Source organism: Ostrea edulis, chromosome 6, assembly GCF_947568905.1.
Source record: "Ostrea edulis chromosome 6, xbOstEdul1.1, whole genome shotgun sequence".
Lineage (NCBI taxonomy): Eukaryota > Metazoa > Mollusca > Bivalvia > Ostreida > Ostreidae > Ostrea > Ostrea edulis.
The window spans coordinates 40,104,530-40,119,319 of record NC_079169.1 but is presented as its reverse complement, the minus strand read 5'-3'; the positions used below and the strand labels follow the sequence as shown (position 1 = coordinate 40,119,319).

Genomic DNA, 14,790 nt, shown 5'->3' with positions numbered 1-14,790 from the left:
AATCAAATTGTTCTTGGTATTTTCAAAGATTCAACAGGAAATAATTCTGAATCAAAACTCTTTTGTAGATAAACACTTGCCTTAGAATTTTTAAAAATGAATATACAGTGTATATTACATATGTATTTGTGTATATTACATATGTATTTTGTGCCCTTCAGTAAAATTCATAAAATTTAATAAAATGAACCCTTATATGGCCCTATCATGTCCTCAAGAACCATTTTTTAAAACCCTATACAACAATATTCACACAGTTTTGTTATTTCTGTTCCTGTTGATCTACAGCAGATTTGAAATTCGGAATGACCCATTCTATTTTGCATTTATTTCTCCTTGGAAGGGGTCCAGGATCCCCCTTTATAAATAAAAAATTATGTGAAAAGATTGCTTTACTACAGGCATACCAAGGAAATCAATAAATATTCTATATGTATGGTATGCCATATATACACTGTACATGTATCTATGCATATCCTCTTCATTAAATTTGCCTCCCATGAGGCTTTTTTCAATATGTTCTGTATGAGAACTACAGGTATCTATCAAACACATCTAAATGACACTTTCAGAAAATTTATCATGTTTTATTAGCAAACACTTCACATGTTTATCATTATTACACTATTGATAGCCTCTATATAATATGTAACATTGGAAAGGAATTTTTGTCTCTTTCTCAGCTTTCAATCCCTGTATACTTCTTGCACATATTTGGAAACAGGCAAAAAATGGCAACTTTTACATGTTTAGGAACTGAAATGAAGAAAAGTATTTGTTATATTCAAATGTTGTTTCAGAGATTCAGACAACTCAAAATTCAATAAACATGTAGATATCAATAATGTATCACAGTGCAAAGCGATGGCCTGTGATAAACAAATTTTAAGTTACCTTGTTGCAATAATAGATTCTAAAGCTTACTCTCACTATTAATGTTGCAGATGTTGGCATGCATAGACATTCCTCAGAATTAAAGATTTACCTTCAAAAATCAACAATTATGATTTTTTTTTTACTGTTTTCATTTTAAATTAAACATAACTAGGTATTAAAGACAAGTACTAGTACCTCATTCTAATTGGTTTAATTCAAATTGGTGGAAATCCTTCGCATCTTGTAATTCCTCGTCGTCGATTACCCATGGATGCTTCCCATAAGTTCTCTCCTTTGTCATATTGCGGAAGCTGGTGTGGACTCAAAATCATGGTTTGTGATTGCGATGATGTAATTCCTACAAAAATATAAACCATGCTCATAGTTTAGACATTTCTGATCCAATTTAAATAAAGCTATATGGTTCAATGTTGCAAAATTGCATTAATACAAATCTAATCTGAAAACAATCTGCAACACATTACATTTAATGATGATGTATACAATATGATGTTTACATCTGAAACAGGAAAAATTTCTTACATTGGTTTTACTTTAGCCGAATTTCCATTGGTTGACTTTAACTGTATGAATATGTAATGATTTATATTCATTACATCATGGATTTTCAGTGACAAGCAAAGCATAATGTATGAACACTTGGTGAATACTTTGTACATGTACATATATATGTACATCCTGTCCAACTGTCTCATAGAAATTTCACATGTTTAGTGATGACATTTCTGTGGTGAGAGTATATTTATCAATTTCTCTGTATGTTAACTTTGGGTCCTGTCATAATATAAATTCCCACATTTATTTATCATTGAAATGATTTCATTACTACATTAGTCATAAACCTTATATCTCACTAACAATTTATCTTAATTAATACTGGATTGTTAATTTCATTAAAAATAAATGTGAGGTATTGAACTGATATCTATATTAGACATGTGTTTTAATTAAGTTACACTGCATATGAATTTGTTCTCTTTGGAGTTTCTTTCTTGAGCCACTAATTATCTGTATTGGTGTGTGAACACAAAATGTGATTCTAGTAAGGTGTACAAAGTTATATGTATAATTTAATCTAGATCATATCATGGTCATTGATACACTCATATGACTTTTTAAAATCATGTACCAGATCTATATGTTCACCATCTTCAACAGCAATACACTGGGAACAAGCATGACACAATTAATATTTATTTGAAAAATAATTTTTGAAAGTGCACCTCCACAATGTTAATTTGGGGGAGGGATGGGAGAGGAGGCATTTCCCATAAAAATTTGTTTGCATAGATCAACAGATTTATTGATATAAATCTGAATTACCTATAATCAAAGTAATGCGATATAGATATAGTGATTGATATTAGCGATTCCTCAAGCACTTTGATTTTAGAAACAATTTGAAGATTGTTTTAAAAACTAAATCACGCTTTTAAAAATATCTTCGTTAGTCAATCTTTAATCTGTGCCTGTAGTATTTCACTGAAGATGTACGTACACTTAAACTTTATCAACATATATCATTCTCTATGGCACTACGGACAGCTGGCGGACTTTTCAAAAGATACGAGATCTCTGAGAAAATTCGAGTCACTAACCTGGTTGTTTGAATGTTGTCGCTTTTTTTTTTTTTTTTGACAACTTATCCATCTGTAAAGAAGGTCCTGATGTATCTGTCTTTCCTGACTGGATTCCCGCTCAAATATGACAACAGTATGCAGAAGTGTGGCCCTGATACGATAAAATCTTCCTCCTGTTTCTACAGACGTCTCGGCATCATCATCACTACGTCGATGACGCTCCGCTCAAAATTATAGTCCAATGTCAAGGCCAGTAGTGTCAATTTTTAATCAGTCTAAACGTTACACAAAGTGTAGAAGAATTTATTTCTATTAATTCTGGAATAAATAAACCTTACATGACCACCCTATCTGGTATTTTAGAAAACCGAATCACACGCGTATAGTAACTTGCGTTTTTCTGCAGAAGTTTGGAAAGCCTGTGGCAATGTCTTTATTCGTAAGGGAATTGACGCTGTACGGAGTTTGTTCTGCGCGAGACCAAGCTCCGGTCACCTCAGTATATTCCGTTACGCTACAACTCCAATTTCATTATTCGTAGGGGAAAGTAGTCCCGGAGAATTTGACGCTGTACGGAGTTTGGACCATGGGTTGTTTTCATCTGCCCGTGTAGCACATTCAAAAACATAACGTCAAACGTAAACAACTTTCAAAACAAGAACGTAAACATCAAGTTCATTACTTTACACAATAACTTGAACAGAGTCTCCCTACTTTTTAATGATCTTTTGATCATTTTATGTTTAAAATAAGATCCATACTTTTATATTAAAGCTCTTAATGTCAATATCTTCAAACTTTTAACTACGAATTAATTCTTTAGTGTTATTTGCCTGCGTGACAATCACGGACGCACAATATACAAATCTGTATATTGTACTGCGTCACATAGGAGAGGTCTATTCGTAGGTGACGTAATGAGGCCTAAATGTTAATGTACAAAAAATTAAAAATTGTTGTTTTCAGGAATGGAGGAAAACTTAAAGAAGATGAGACATGGTCTTATGATAATTCATGTTTAAATATTGTCAATGAACTTAATTACCTTGGCATACTGTTTAATTATAATGGTAAATTCCCCAAAACACAGAAACATGCCACAGAACAAGGGAGAAGAGCATTATTTTCAATTTCCAATAAATTGAAAAAAGATTCTTTTAATACAGAAACACAATGTTTCATTTTTGATACCTATGTCAACACGGTTTTATCATACGGTTCAGAAATATGGGGTTTTCATAAAGCTCGAGATGTTGAGAAAGTGCATATAGGCTTTTGTAAAAAGCTTTTAGGTGTAAACAGTAAAACCTGCAATAATTTAGTTTACTGCGAACTTGGTAGAGTTCCTCTAGCAATCAAAATGAAACTTAGAATATTTAAGTATTGGCTTAAATTACCACCATCAAATAACTGTATCTTAAAAGCATGCTATGATGAACGAGTTTCCTGTAATGATAGTTGGACTGTAAACATTCAAAGAGAACTGGCAAATCTAGGTTTATCTTATCTTTGGAATGTCTCAAATGTAAATAATAATACTTACAAGTTAATTTAACAACATATGATTGATGTTTACAAACAAACAATTTTAGAAAACATTACAAATTCACAAAAGGTTTTTTATATCAGCATTTGATTGATAACTTTTGTTTACAGTTTTACTTGACTAAACCGGGTACCCATTGACTCTGTGCACAAATCTTTTATTACTCGTTTTAGAACTTCATCGCATAAACTGAATGTTGAAGTTGGAAGGCATAATAATATGGTCAGAAAATGACGGTTATGTACTGTTTGTGAGCTAAATGATGTGGAGGATGAGTTCCACTTTATTTTAAAATGCCCTCTATATGATGATTTGAGAAAACAAATTTGTTAAGAAATTCTATTATACAAAACCAGTGTTTACAAACTGATTAAACTACTCAGTGTTAAAAATACTAAAGAACTGATTAATGTTGGAATTTTTTTTTTACAGTATGCTACTAAGCTACGAAACTCTCATATGGTGTGATATCATTTGTTTAATCTAAATTATACATCGTTGTAACATTGTTGTCTACTCACTCTCCATAATGCCATTTTTGTGTGTTTGTATAAATGTATTTATGTATATGATATCCAATGAGCCTGAAATCTGAGGCCTCGACGGGGAGTTTGACACCTCTGTTAACGCTTGGAATCACAATATAATCATTCTCGGTTACCTTTCCCTTTAAAAGTTCTGGCAACAGGTGATACATCAGACTCTTTTCATAGCCCACTGGTACTTTAATAAGTACATATTTACCATTTAGCAGTTTGTCTCTTATTCTACAACTTTTATCGTATTTTTACAGCCTTTCTTACTTTTGTTTCCATGTTTACATTTAAATCTCCACCACGTGAATGTCCTTCATTCATACGCATATTACGAAGTACATGTAGTTCGAAATTTAGGATCAGAAAACGTCGATTTTAAACAATTTACAATAAGCATCAATTTAATTGCACCAAAACATTTCAAAATATGACTAAATATTTAGTCCTAAACATAACAGCTGTTAGCCCACCCTGGAGATTTCAATGCAAACTAAATAACTCTTACATATAGATAGATGATGTAAGGCTTTTAACTTTTCACATCCTTATTTAAAAAAAAAAAACCCCACTTGATCTCCTGAATTTTTAAGAGCAATTCTCTGTAACGACCAAAGAAATTCTGAAGGGGTCCGGCACGCATGATCTCAGATTTTGATAAAACTGACAGATTAAAGAAAGTATACCACAAAATGACAGAAATCAAACATATTTTATTATTGTGATGCATGGTTGCCATGGAAACCATGATAGAGGATTTTGACCATTGGGGTACTCCAATTTATACAAATGTAGCTATAATTATAAAAACTTACTTTCTTACAAGCCCAATAACTGAAATAGCCGCAACTCTTCTCTATCTTTGAAATCAGTATCAAATTATCAATAGCTGAAAAATCACGTAAGTTTGAGTTTTATCTAAATTATCTAACGTTGTCATGGAAACATATCTGAAAGGCTCATTGCCAAGTACTGGAAAATTGATAAAATTGCTATATTCACCACCTATTCACAGGAAAAGCCAGCACCTTACAGCAAAATGCATATTATAGTTGCATAGAACTAATATAAGTATTTCATATTAAAAAGTGGGCAAAGCATACATACGAAAACTGTATAAATATACAAAAAATGCATCAAATTCAAATTTTCAAATTTCCCTCTTTATTAAAGTTTGAATACATTTTCATCATGCACAGAATCACAACACTATCTTATCAAAATGATTGATTACTAATTTTTCAACAGTGAAACTGGCATAAAGTAATCAAAATATAACTTCTAAAACGGTTGCCATGGCAACAAAACTGTTGAAAAAACAATATATGTCTGATATTGAATTGATAAACAAGCCAGTTTCGACAATTAGAATATTCAAATTCAACTTTAAAAAAATCAATTCAGAAATGCAAGTATCAACATATCAATTGGGAAAAAAATACTGCCATTGCAACCCTTTAACCCTTTCTCTACCGTATCGGTCAATATGACCGATAGCGCGTAAAAACAGGGCTACACAAAAGGAGTGTCTATAAATCTTTGAAACTACGGACGTAATATATATGTTTTATATATCATATTTTTGGAAATTTTTTATATTTTTTAACTATGCAAAAATCAATTGAATAAATAAAGCCATTAAATTTAAAAAAGCATTTAAAATGAAGGATGACTTCGTCTAAATATGACGCAACGCTTTGTCGCAAGGCCATTTCCCCCCTCGCTATGATTTTTTTTTATTTTCCCTATGAATGCAATATTTTTTATATTTTTGAGAAGCATATATTCCCTGCTTTCAGTACATATAAAAATTATTTTTAATGGCTGGCAAAGTTATAAGAAAATAGTAATTTTTTGCACATATACGTTGTTTTACGATTTTATTTCGCAATGTTTAAACAGTTTAAACAGATCGGCGTTTTATCTATATTTATATATGGAAATAGGGAAAAGTAAATACATCCTGTAAAAGTAGAGGAAATGTTCTTTTTGATGGACCCTTATTCATATTATAATTCTCGGTAGTTTTTATATTACGATAAAATGAAATTGGGACATGCTGCGCGGTTTTCTTAAAAATTAGCGACAAATCGACGTCGCTAAAAGCAATCGACGCGCGTCGCACAATAAAGTGGTGAAAACTATTTGTATTGTCCTCTTTTAGTAAATTCAGTACCTGTTGATACACTAAAACAACATACATACATGTATGAAATAATCAGCCAGGTATCTCTGCTTTTTTTTTTAAAGCATAAAACCAATATTTGTTTATAACAGTTACACAACCTACATGTAACTTCATAAAACACCTATTGAGAATATTACATCGGCAGATTGAATTTAAAAAAAGATAAATAAAGTACTTCAAATTCAGATATAAACGTTATATTTGTTCGGAATGGAAATAATTTTTTTCTCTGCCAAAGAAAGAAAACAAAAAAGAAGTTCGCCTATATATAGCCTGTATACTTTTATTTTTCCGTGATCCGGATCGCGGGCCTCGCGGGGTTTTCTGAAAGTGTGCACGGAGAATGACATGTGTTTCCGTTTCAACGAAAACAACACAGCTTCACCGTGACTGTCACAACCAACGCTTGTATTTTACATCTTTAAAACGACCTGATGTCAGAAGAAGATGCCCTGGATCGCCTGTTGCAGGATGACCCAAACGATCATGCATTCAGTATAAATACGTACATGTAAGTTGATGTAGCCACATAGGCCGACTAAAAAGAAAACAAAAATGTGGTTTTGTCATGTTATGAAAAATTCACGATTAATTAACCGCAATTTGATGCCATGGTTTGTCGTTTCATGAAAGCAAATATTTATATTTTATGATATCTAAAACAAGTGAATAACACCCTGTCCGGGTCCGGCAGTTTGATTACCCCCCCCCCCCCTTTTCCCCAGAATTATCTCCTTACGTGACGCGCGAGTGTAAGAAGGGGGTGTATTTAGTGTATAATGGGATGGGGTGGTTTTAATCAGACTGGGCATTCACGACCGCTGGTGAGAAGGCTATTTTCCAAGTTTTTTCCATGTTTATAAAAGAAATTATCTTTCTATGAAAAGAAAACACAATCTGTTAGGAAAACACACTTATGATAGAATTTATTATCATAATTTGAATTATTTTCTTTATTCTGTAACAGAAATAAAAACAAAATGTGTGTTTGGGCCAAAATGGGGGTGGGTTAACATCAATCAAAGTCTGATTATGACAGGCTAATGAAAAATCATATTGATTTCTCTTTTATCCAAATGCATGTATTTTATATACACTTAGTAGCTTATGACCATAAATTAAATGTGATCCATACATGCTGGTACTTGTATGCTATGAGCTGATGGGCATGTGTTCCCTTCTTGCCCACAGGGGCTCGGTTGTCAGATATTGAAGTTTTGTATTATTTGTTCCCGAATAATTAATTGAAGTTTTGCATGATTTGTGTCCGAATAATAAATTATATAAATGCAAGGTGAAGATAACGAACAGTGATCAATCTCATAACTCCTACAAGCAACACAAAATAGATAGTTGGGCAAACACGGACCCCTGGACACACCAGAGGTGGGATCATGTGCCTAGGAGGAGTAAGCATCCCCTGTTGACCGGTCACACCCGCCGTGAGCCCCATATCATGATCAGGTAAACGGAGTTATCCGCAGTCAAATCAGTGTGCCAAGTACTTTAATGTACACATGATACACCTTTTTGAAAACCTAAAAAAGCGGATTTTGGTGGTGGATTTTATTTATATAATTTATTATTCGGACACAAATCATGCAAAACTTCAATTTATTATTCGGGAACAAATAATACAAAACTTCAATATCTGACAACCGAGCCCCTGTGTTCTTGCCGGTCTCCTCCGTGGCCGAGTGGTTAGAGCATTGCGCTCAAAATCACACGGCCTCTCATCTCTGTCGGCGCGAGTTCGAATCCCATTCGTGCCGGTAAGTGAGAAAGTTTTCCCAGTTTACTTTCGAAAGATCGGTGGTCTCTCCCCAGGTATCTGGGTTCTCTCTTCCACCAATAAAAAAACTGGGTGCCACCAGATAACTGAAAAATTGTTGAGTTTGGCAGAAAACATCAATCAATCAATCAATCTTGCCTAGATTTTCTCTAATTTCGACTAAATCCACAGCCCATCAGAGTACCATACAAGGGGATTTAGACACTGGGTACCTTTAAGAAGCAATTCAATTCAACTTTTATATCTGGGGTCATTCACTTTCCCTCAGAGTTTCAGTATTTTCGCTGGACCCTGTAGGTTTTAACCTGAATTTCTTCAGTATTTGCCCTCGTGTATAATATATGCTAGGCATAATGCAGATACCTATATGATACATTTTTTGTTCATTACCCACTCTGCTACTCTCGCAATGTATAATAAAATATTCGATTCATTTCTAACACATGTATGCAATCCCTTACCATATCTTTAAATAAATTTGAGTAAATAAATTTAAGTGCGAAACTGTTCCATGCTACCGTGAAACTTAGATTTTGCTTTTTAAACATAAACCAACAATTCTTAATTGTGATTTCTTTTCTTCTTTAAAAAGGGTATTGACATCCCAATATTTAGTGGGAAGTTCCCAGGTATCATCCGCTAGCGACAGTCTACTGACAAATCCAGACATGCATTGGAAGGATGCTGATATGGAGGACACAGGAACACCTGATCCCAGAACTGTGGCATTTCATTCGGGGTGACAACCTGGCTTTCAGTTGGTATGACTCTTTGAGGTTGAATATAGGGTTAAATCAGTGTAAATTTGATTAACATTCAAATAAATCCAGATAATACATTCACAATTGGAATCATGGCATTATGGTACACTGATATGTGTGTACCATTTTACTGTTCTTTTTTTTTTTGTGGTTTTTTTTTTTTTTTTGGCTGCATAACTAGGGATCGTATACATACAAAATGAGACAAAACAATTTCTAATTAGTTTCTAATTATAAGGTATGACACGTTTTAAGGTATGGTGGCCAATACTGATTTTATTTGCAATTTTCTTTCAGATATGGGGCCCTATTATTCGGAGAACTGCAGATTTTATGAAGCTGTCTTTGACAGAAGATTTGGTTTTCTCCATCTGTGTTGCCACCAACCATTATGCTGAGATGGTCACATCTAGGGGGAAGGGTTGCCATATACTTCCCAAGGAAGTTTGCAGCCTCTCACTGAAGAGGAACTGTACAGGTATTACTAGTTTTAAAAACCGATATTGTGGCAGTGACTTCCAGTTTCAAAAGAATAATAAAATGCATAGTAAAAAGATTACCTTTACCAAAATTAATCTGGCTGTGAATGTAACTCATTTATTAAATGTGTACTACAATTACCTCTGATAAAATTTCATAAGTAATTAAATGCATACTTTTCAGAGGGCCTTGATTATCGAAAACATTTACAGAGCCAATTTGAGTATTCAAAAGCTTTGACAATACATTAGTATTTAGGACTAAGTATTAAGAAATACTTTTTTCCCCAGGTTTTTGTGCATTATCTTATACACGCCTGCTGTGAAGTTCCAGTCGATAGACAGATATTGGTCAACGCATGTCCCTGTCGGAACAACTCGTTATCAAGAATTATGTCTAGAAATAGGTTTCAAGAGGTTGAATATAAGAACATTTTTGTTAAATATGATGCAAGTACATTTAAATCTAGTGATTGAAAGTAAGTACTTGAACATTCGCTTATGTTGAACTTGGAGAGGAAAAATGGTTAGTACTTTTTGATAACATTTGATAAGGTGTTGTTGCTTAGCAACCAAATATAACTGAATAAAAAATAGATTATTTTAGATTAACAATAATTGAAAGATCTTTGTTTTAATGTTGCAATACTTATTCTATTTAATGGAACATAATGGCAAAACGTCATATTATTAGAAAATGATGGACAAGTATATAAAGTACGAAGTTTCCATTTGATGACCTTTGACCTTAATTCTCTTCATACATTTTTTGTTAAAAACCTTTTAAAATGATTAAGATTTATTTAAAGATTATATTTTAAGATAATGTGACATTTACTAATCATCATGGATTGTAATTACGTTTAAATTGTGTCGAATGGATGCAGAAAGGCAAATTATGGTCAAAATTGTACTATGAGTGTTGTTACTTTGCAACCAAAAATATTTGTTTGTCAATAAAATTGATTAGTTTGATTTTGTTCTTTTTGTAGTATATTAAAAGGCACATTAGCTCATACATTTAGAATTTCCTATTTTTGACTCTAATCTAGTGAGAGGGGTCGTAATATATATATTTCAGAGAAAAAAGATTGCAAAAAAATGCACTTATATGACTTTTGACCCCGTAGACCTATATGAGGTCATGGGATACATTGACAAATTTTATAAGAAATTGTTCCCTGTCCAATTCCTAACAAAATTACATGTCATATGCCTACCCCAAATCGTGATCCATGCAGATTTAAATCGATTTTAAAATACTGTCATTTAGTCTCTAAAAACCTCTAAAATGTGCCGGTAGAGAAAGGGTTAAACAATATCAGTTTTAAAGATGCATTCTTTTAACTATTAGATTTAACACCGAGTGCAGCAAACATGCTGTTTTCTTTTAGCATTAAATATTAGACTTCAATTTTATAGCTTTACATGACCTAAAATTATCATAAAACTTTACAAATTAAGAACTTAATCCGAATTTCTTCTGTCAAATATATAGCATCTACATTTACTTGTAGCAATTTTCGACTGACTATAAACTTCTCATGCCATCTAGAATGATTGCAATTTTCCAAAATATTTATTTTATTATCTCTATTTTTTCCCCCAAATTTTTTATTAAATAACTTTAAAAAAAAAAAACTAGTTCTAATTGTAACGGGGACCATAACATATGTTCCCAAAACCTCCCCCAATCAAAAAGTGACGTCATTGTAAACCTATAGCAAAAAGCCTTTAATTACATGTAGTACGTTCAATATGGTCATTTCAGTACCAAGAAATAAAAGAAAGCGTTGAACGTGCATACACGCGCACGCGTGTATGATTCCGCACTTTTGTTGATGTCATTCAACAGGCATTTGCATCATATACCCACAGTATGAATTCTATAACGTTTCCTTCAAATATAAGGAAGTTATAGCGATTTTAAAATCGTCCAATCAGAATTCAGCACACGTGCATGCACGTGCTGAGCAGTAATTCTAACCACAACAATTTCTAAGGAGTACCAAGACACATCTAAACCGCTAATATCAATAGAATTGGATGAAAAACAAAAACGTTATCGTCCTTTAAAAATTGAACATTGAAAACCTGATGCACGTGCATGCACGTGTGCGTTGGCATTTTTTGTTACACTAATATATATATACACATATTATCTACCTAGACTGTGAATTTCAACTCATTCGCTTCATAAATAAGATAGCTACAAACGTTTTAGTATTATTCAATCAAAAAGAAGCACACGTGCATGCACGTGCAAATTGGTAATTTTGACCATGCAAATCAGTTAAGGGTCTCAATATCTACCTATAATATGAATATCAAGCCATTTCAATGAACAACAAAAAAGTTAGACTGATTCCAAAGTTGGTGTACAAATTTTGTAATGCACGTGCATACGCATGCACGCGCATGCAGACAAAATAATTATAAAATTTCACATCTACAAATGATATACTATCATCCTATTTATGTTTGATATCAATCCCTTTAACATTTTGATTTTCCATTTTTGGTACCAAAATTGCAGTGCACGTGAGTGCGCGTGCATGCACGTGAAGACAAAATGACTAGCGTTCTGCACATCTACAAACGCTATACTATCATCCTGGAAAGTTACATATGATCCCTTTTGTACTTTCTGAGAACACTTCCGGACAAAAAAGTACCAGATAAAAAGAATAATAACTAGATGCGATCTCGTTGCGAGCAATGAGTGGGTCTTCCGTCCAATTTTAGATCTGATGAGATAAGAATTTGACTGAGATTTTCGTTCATAAATAATGATACAAATATATTGTCTAGACGTACAATTTAGCTTCGATAATGTTTTATAAATATTGATCATTTAAGTGTTATAAATTAAAGACTCTCTGCCCCTCTCGGCCACTAATTAAAGGGGTCAACCTTTTTTGGAAAAAAAAGTTAATAATGTAATCAGGCGAGTCATGTCGCCCGGAGGCCTATTTTTTGATATCATTCTAGATATCTCGCAAAACTGAACACATTTTGTTCTACATGTCCTATCAAAATTTTCTTCAGAAAAAAGTTATTGATTGCAACATTTATCAGACTGTTAAGGCGAGTCATAAGGCCCGTGGACCTTTTTCTTGATATCTTTTGAAAGATCTTGCAAAATTGAACAACTATATGTCTTATCAAAAGTTTCTCGAGAAAAAAGTTATTGATTGTGACACTAATCATACTGTTCAGGCGAGCCATGAGGCCCGTTCGCCTTTTTCATGATTTTGTTCGAAAGATCTTACAAAACTGAACAACTTTTGTTCTAGATGTCTCATCAAAAGTTTCTTGAAAAAAATGTAATAGATTGCAACAATAACCCAACTCGTCGGGTGAGCCATGAAACCCGCAGGCCTATTTCTTAACATCGTTAGTTAACGCTTCCGAAACTGAACAACTTTTGTTCTACATGTCTTGTCAAAAGTTTCTCGAGAAAAACGTTATTAATGTTATTAATTGCGATACAAATTCCACTGTTCAGGCAAGCCATGACGCCCGGAGGCCTATTTTTTGATATCATTATATAGATCTTGCAAAACTGAACAACTTTTATTCTACATGTCTTATCAAAAGTTTCGTGAGAAAAAAAATTAATCATTGTAACAGAAATTCAATGGCACAGGCGAGCCATGAGGCCCATGGGCCCATTTCGTGATATGGCACGAACGATCTCAATAAACTGTACAACTTTTGTTATATATGTTTTAACAAAATATTTACGAGTAAAAAGTTCTGATTTAAAACGTGGAAAAAAATTGGGCACTTTTTTAAACTCCATTTTCGACCCCTACCGAGTTTCCATACTAGGCACTTCCGGAAATTTTGAAAACCCAGGTGCACAACTACAACATGTCGTCTAACATCTCTGAAAATTTCAGCACTCTAGCTTTTATCGTTTTTGAGATTTGGGACAGACAAAATGGTCATCTGAAAATCAATAAAAGGGGGATAACTTCCAAGCGAAAGTGATTTTTTAAAAATTGAATTGGTGGTACATACTTCAAATGGCAACGCACCAACTATGAAAATTTCAAGCAAATCGACCCAGCCATCTCCGAGACATCTTCTACACAAAATCGGTAAGGAAAAAAAAAAGAATAATAAGACTAGAAATGATCTCGTTGCGAGCAACGAATAGGTCTTCCGTCCAATATCTGACAAGATAGGACCTTGACTGGGAGAATTCAATTAGTGAAGAACAACTATGCATGAAATAAATAAACACGTACATATAAGACGTGATTTATCAATTATAAACAATTTCGGTTTTCTTTCATTCACTTTCGAGTATCTCGGGAGTCCATTAAACGACTAAAAATTCCTATTGGACCACGTAGGAACCCTCACTAAAAACTTCCATAAAAAAAATGCTGAATTTTTGTACAACTTCCGGTTTCGAACAACCAACTTCCGGTGGAAATGGTATGACTTCTTACACTCTTTTAAATAATGTAATGAGCATTAGAATTTCAAAAAATGAAAAATTTCATATTTTTATGGTACTTCCGGCGGATGACGGAAGTGACGGCAAGATAAATGAAACACGTATGTCACATCTACAAGTCACCATCTAACATTCCTGAAAGTTTCAAGACTCAATCTTTGATTATTTATACCACAACGCCTGGAGAAAAATACCTGGAAATCGTAGATATTTAACAAACGGAAGTGAATTTTCAAAAAAATAAATAATTCACTATACTCTAAATATGGATATTGTCAATTATATATGCAAAAATCATATCAAACACTTGATTTATAAGCGAGAGATAGGATAGCAAAGAAAGACCAATTCTTCCAAGTTTTTCTCTAAAAACCGGAAGTTGCTGGTTAAACTTCCGGTAAGTTCAACATTTTCTGAAACTTCGAAAGAGACCTAATCAATCAATGCAAGTTTTGTTTCAAAAGCATAACTTTGAAATTTGATGTTTCTTTTGTTCACTTCCGATGACGGCCGGAAGTGACGGATGACAATGATCAACCTTAT

At 33.2% G+C, this 14,790-nt stretch overlaps 1 long non-coding RNA gene across 1 annotated transcript; it reads right to left on the bottom strand.

Annotated features, from left to right (window-relative positions):
- Nucleotides 1-571: 571 nt before the first annotated feature.
- LOC130046765 (uncharacterized) lies at nucleotides 572-1,234 on the bottom strand. Its single transcript, XR_008795768.1, has 2 exons — nucleotides 1,072-1,234; nucleotides 572-756 (listed from the first exon to the last, which is right to left on the bottom strand). It is a non-coding gene; the product is annotated as an uncharacterized LOC130046765 (long non-coding RNA).
- Between the last annotated feature and the right edge of the window lie 13,556 nt (nucleotides 1,235-14,790).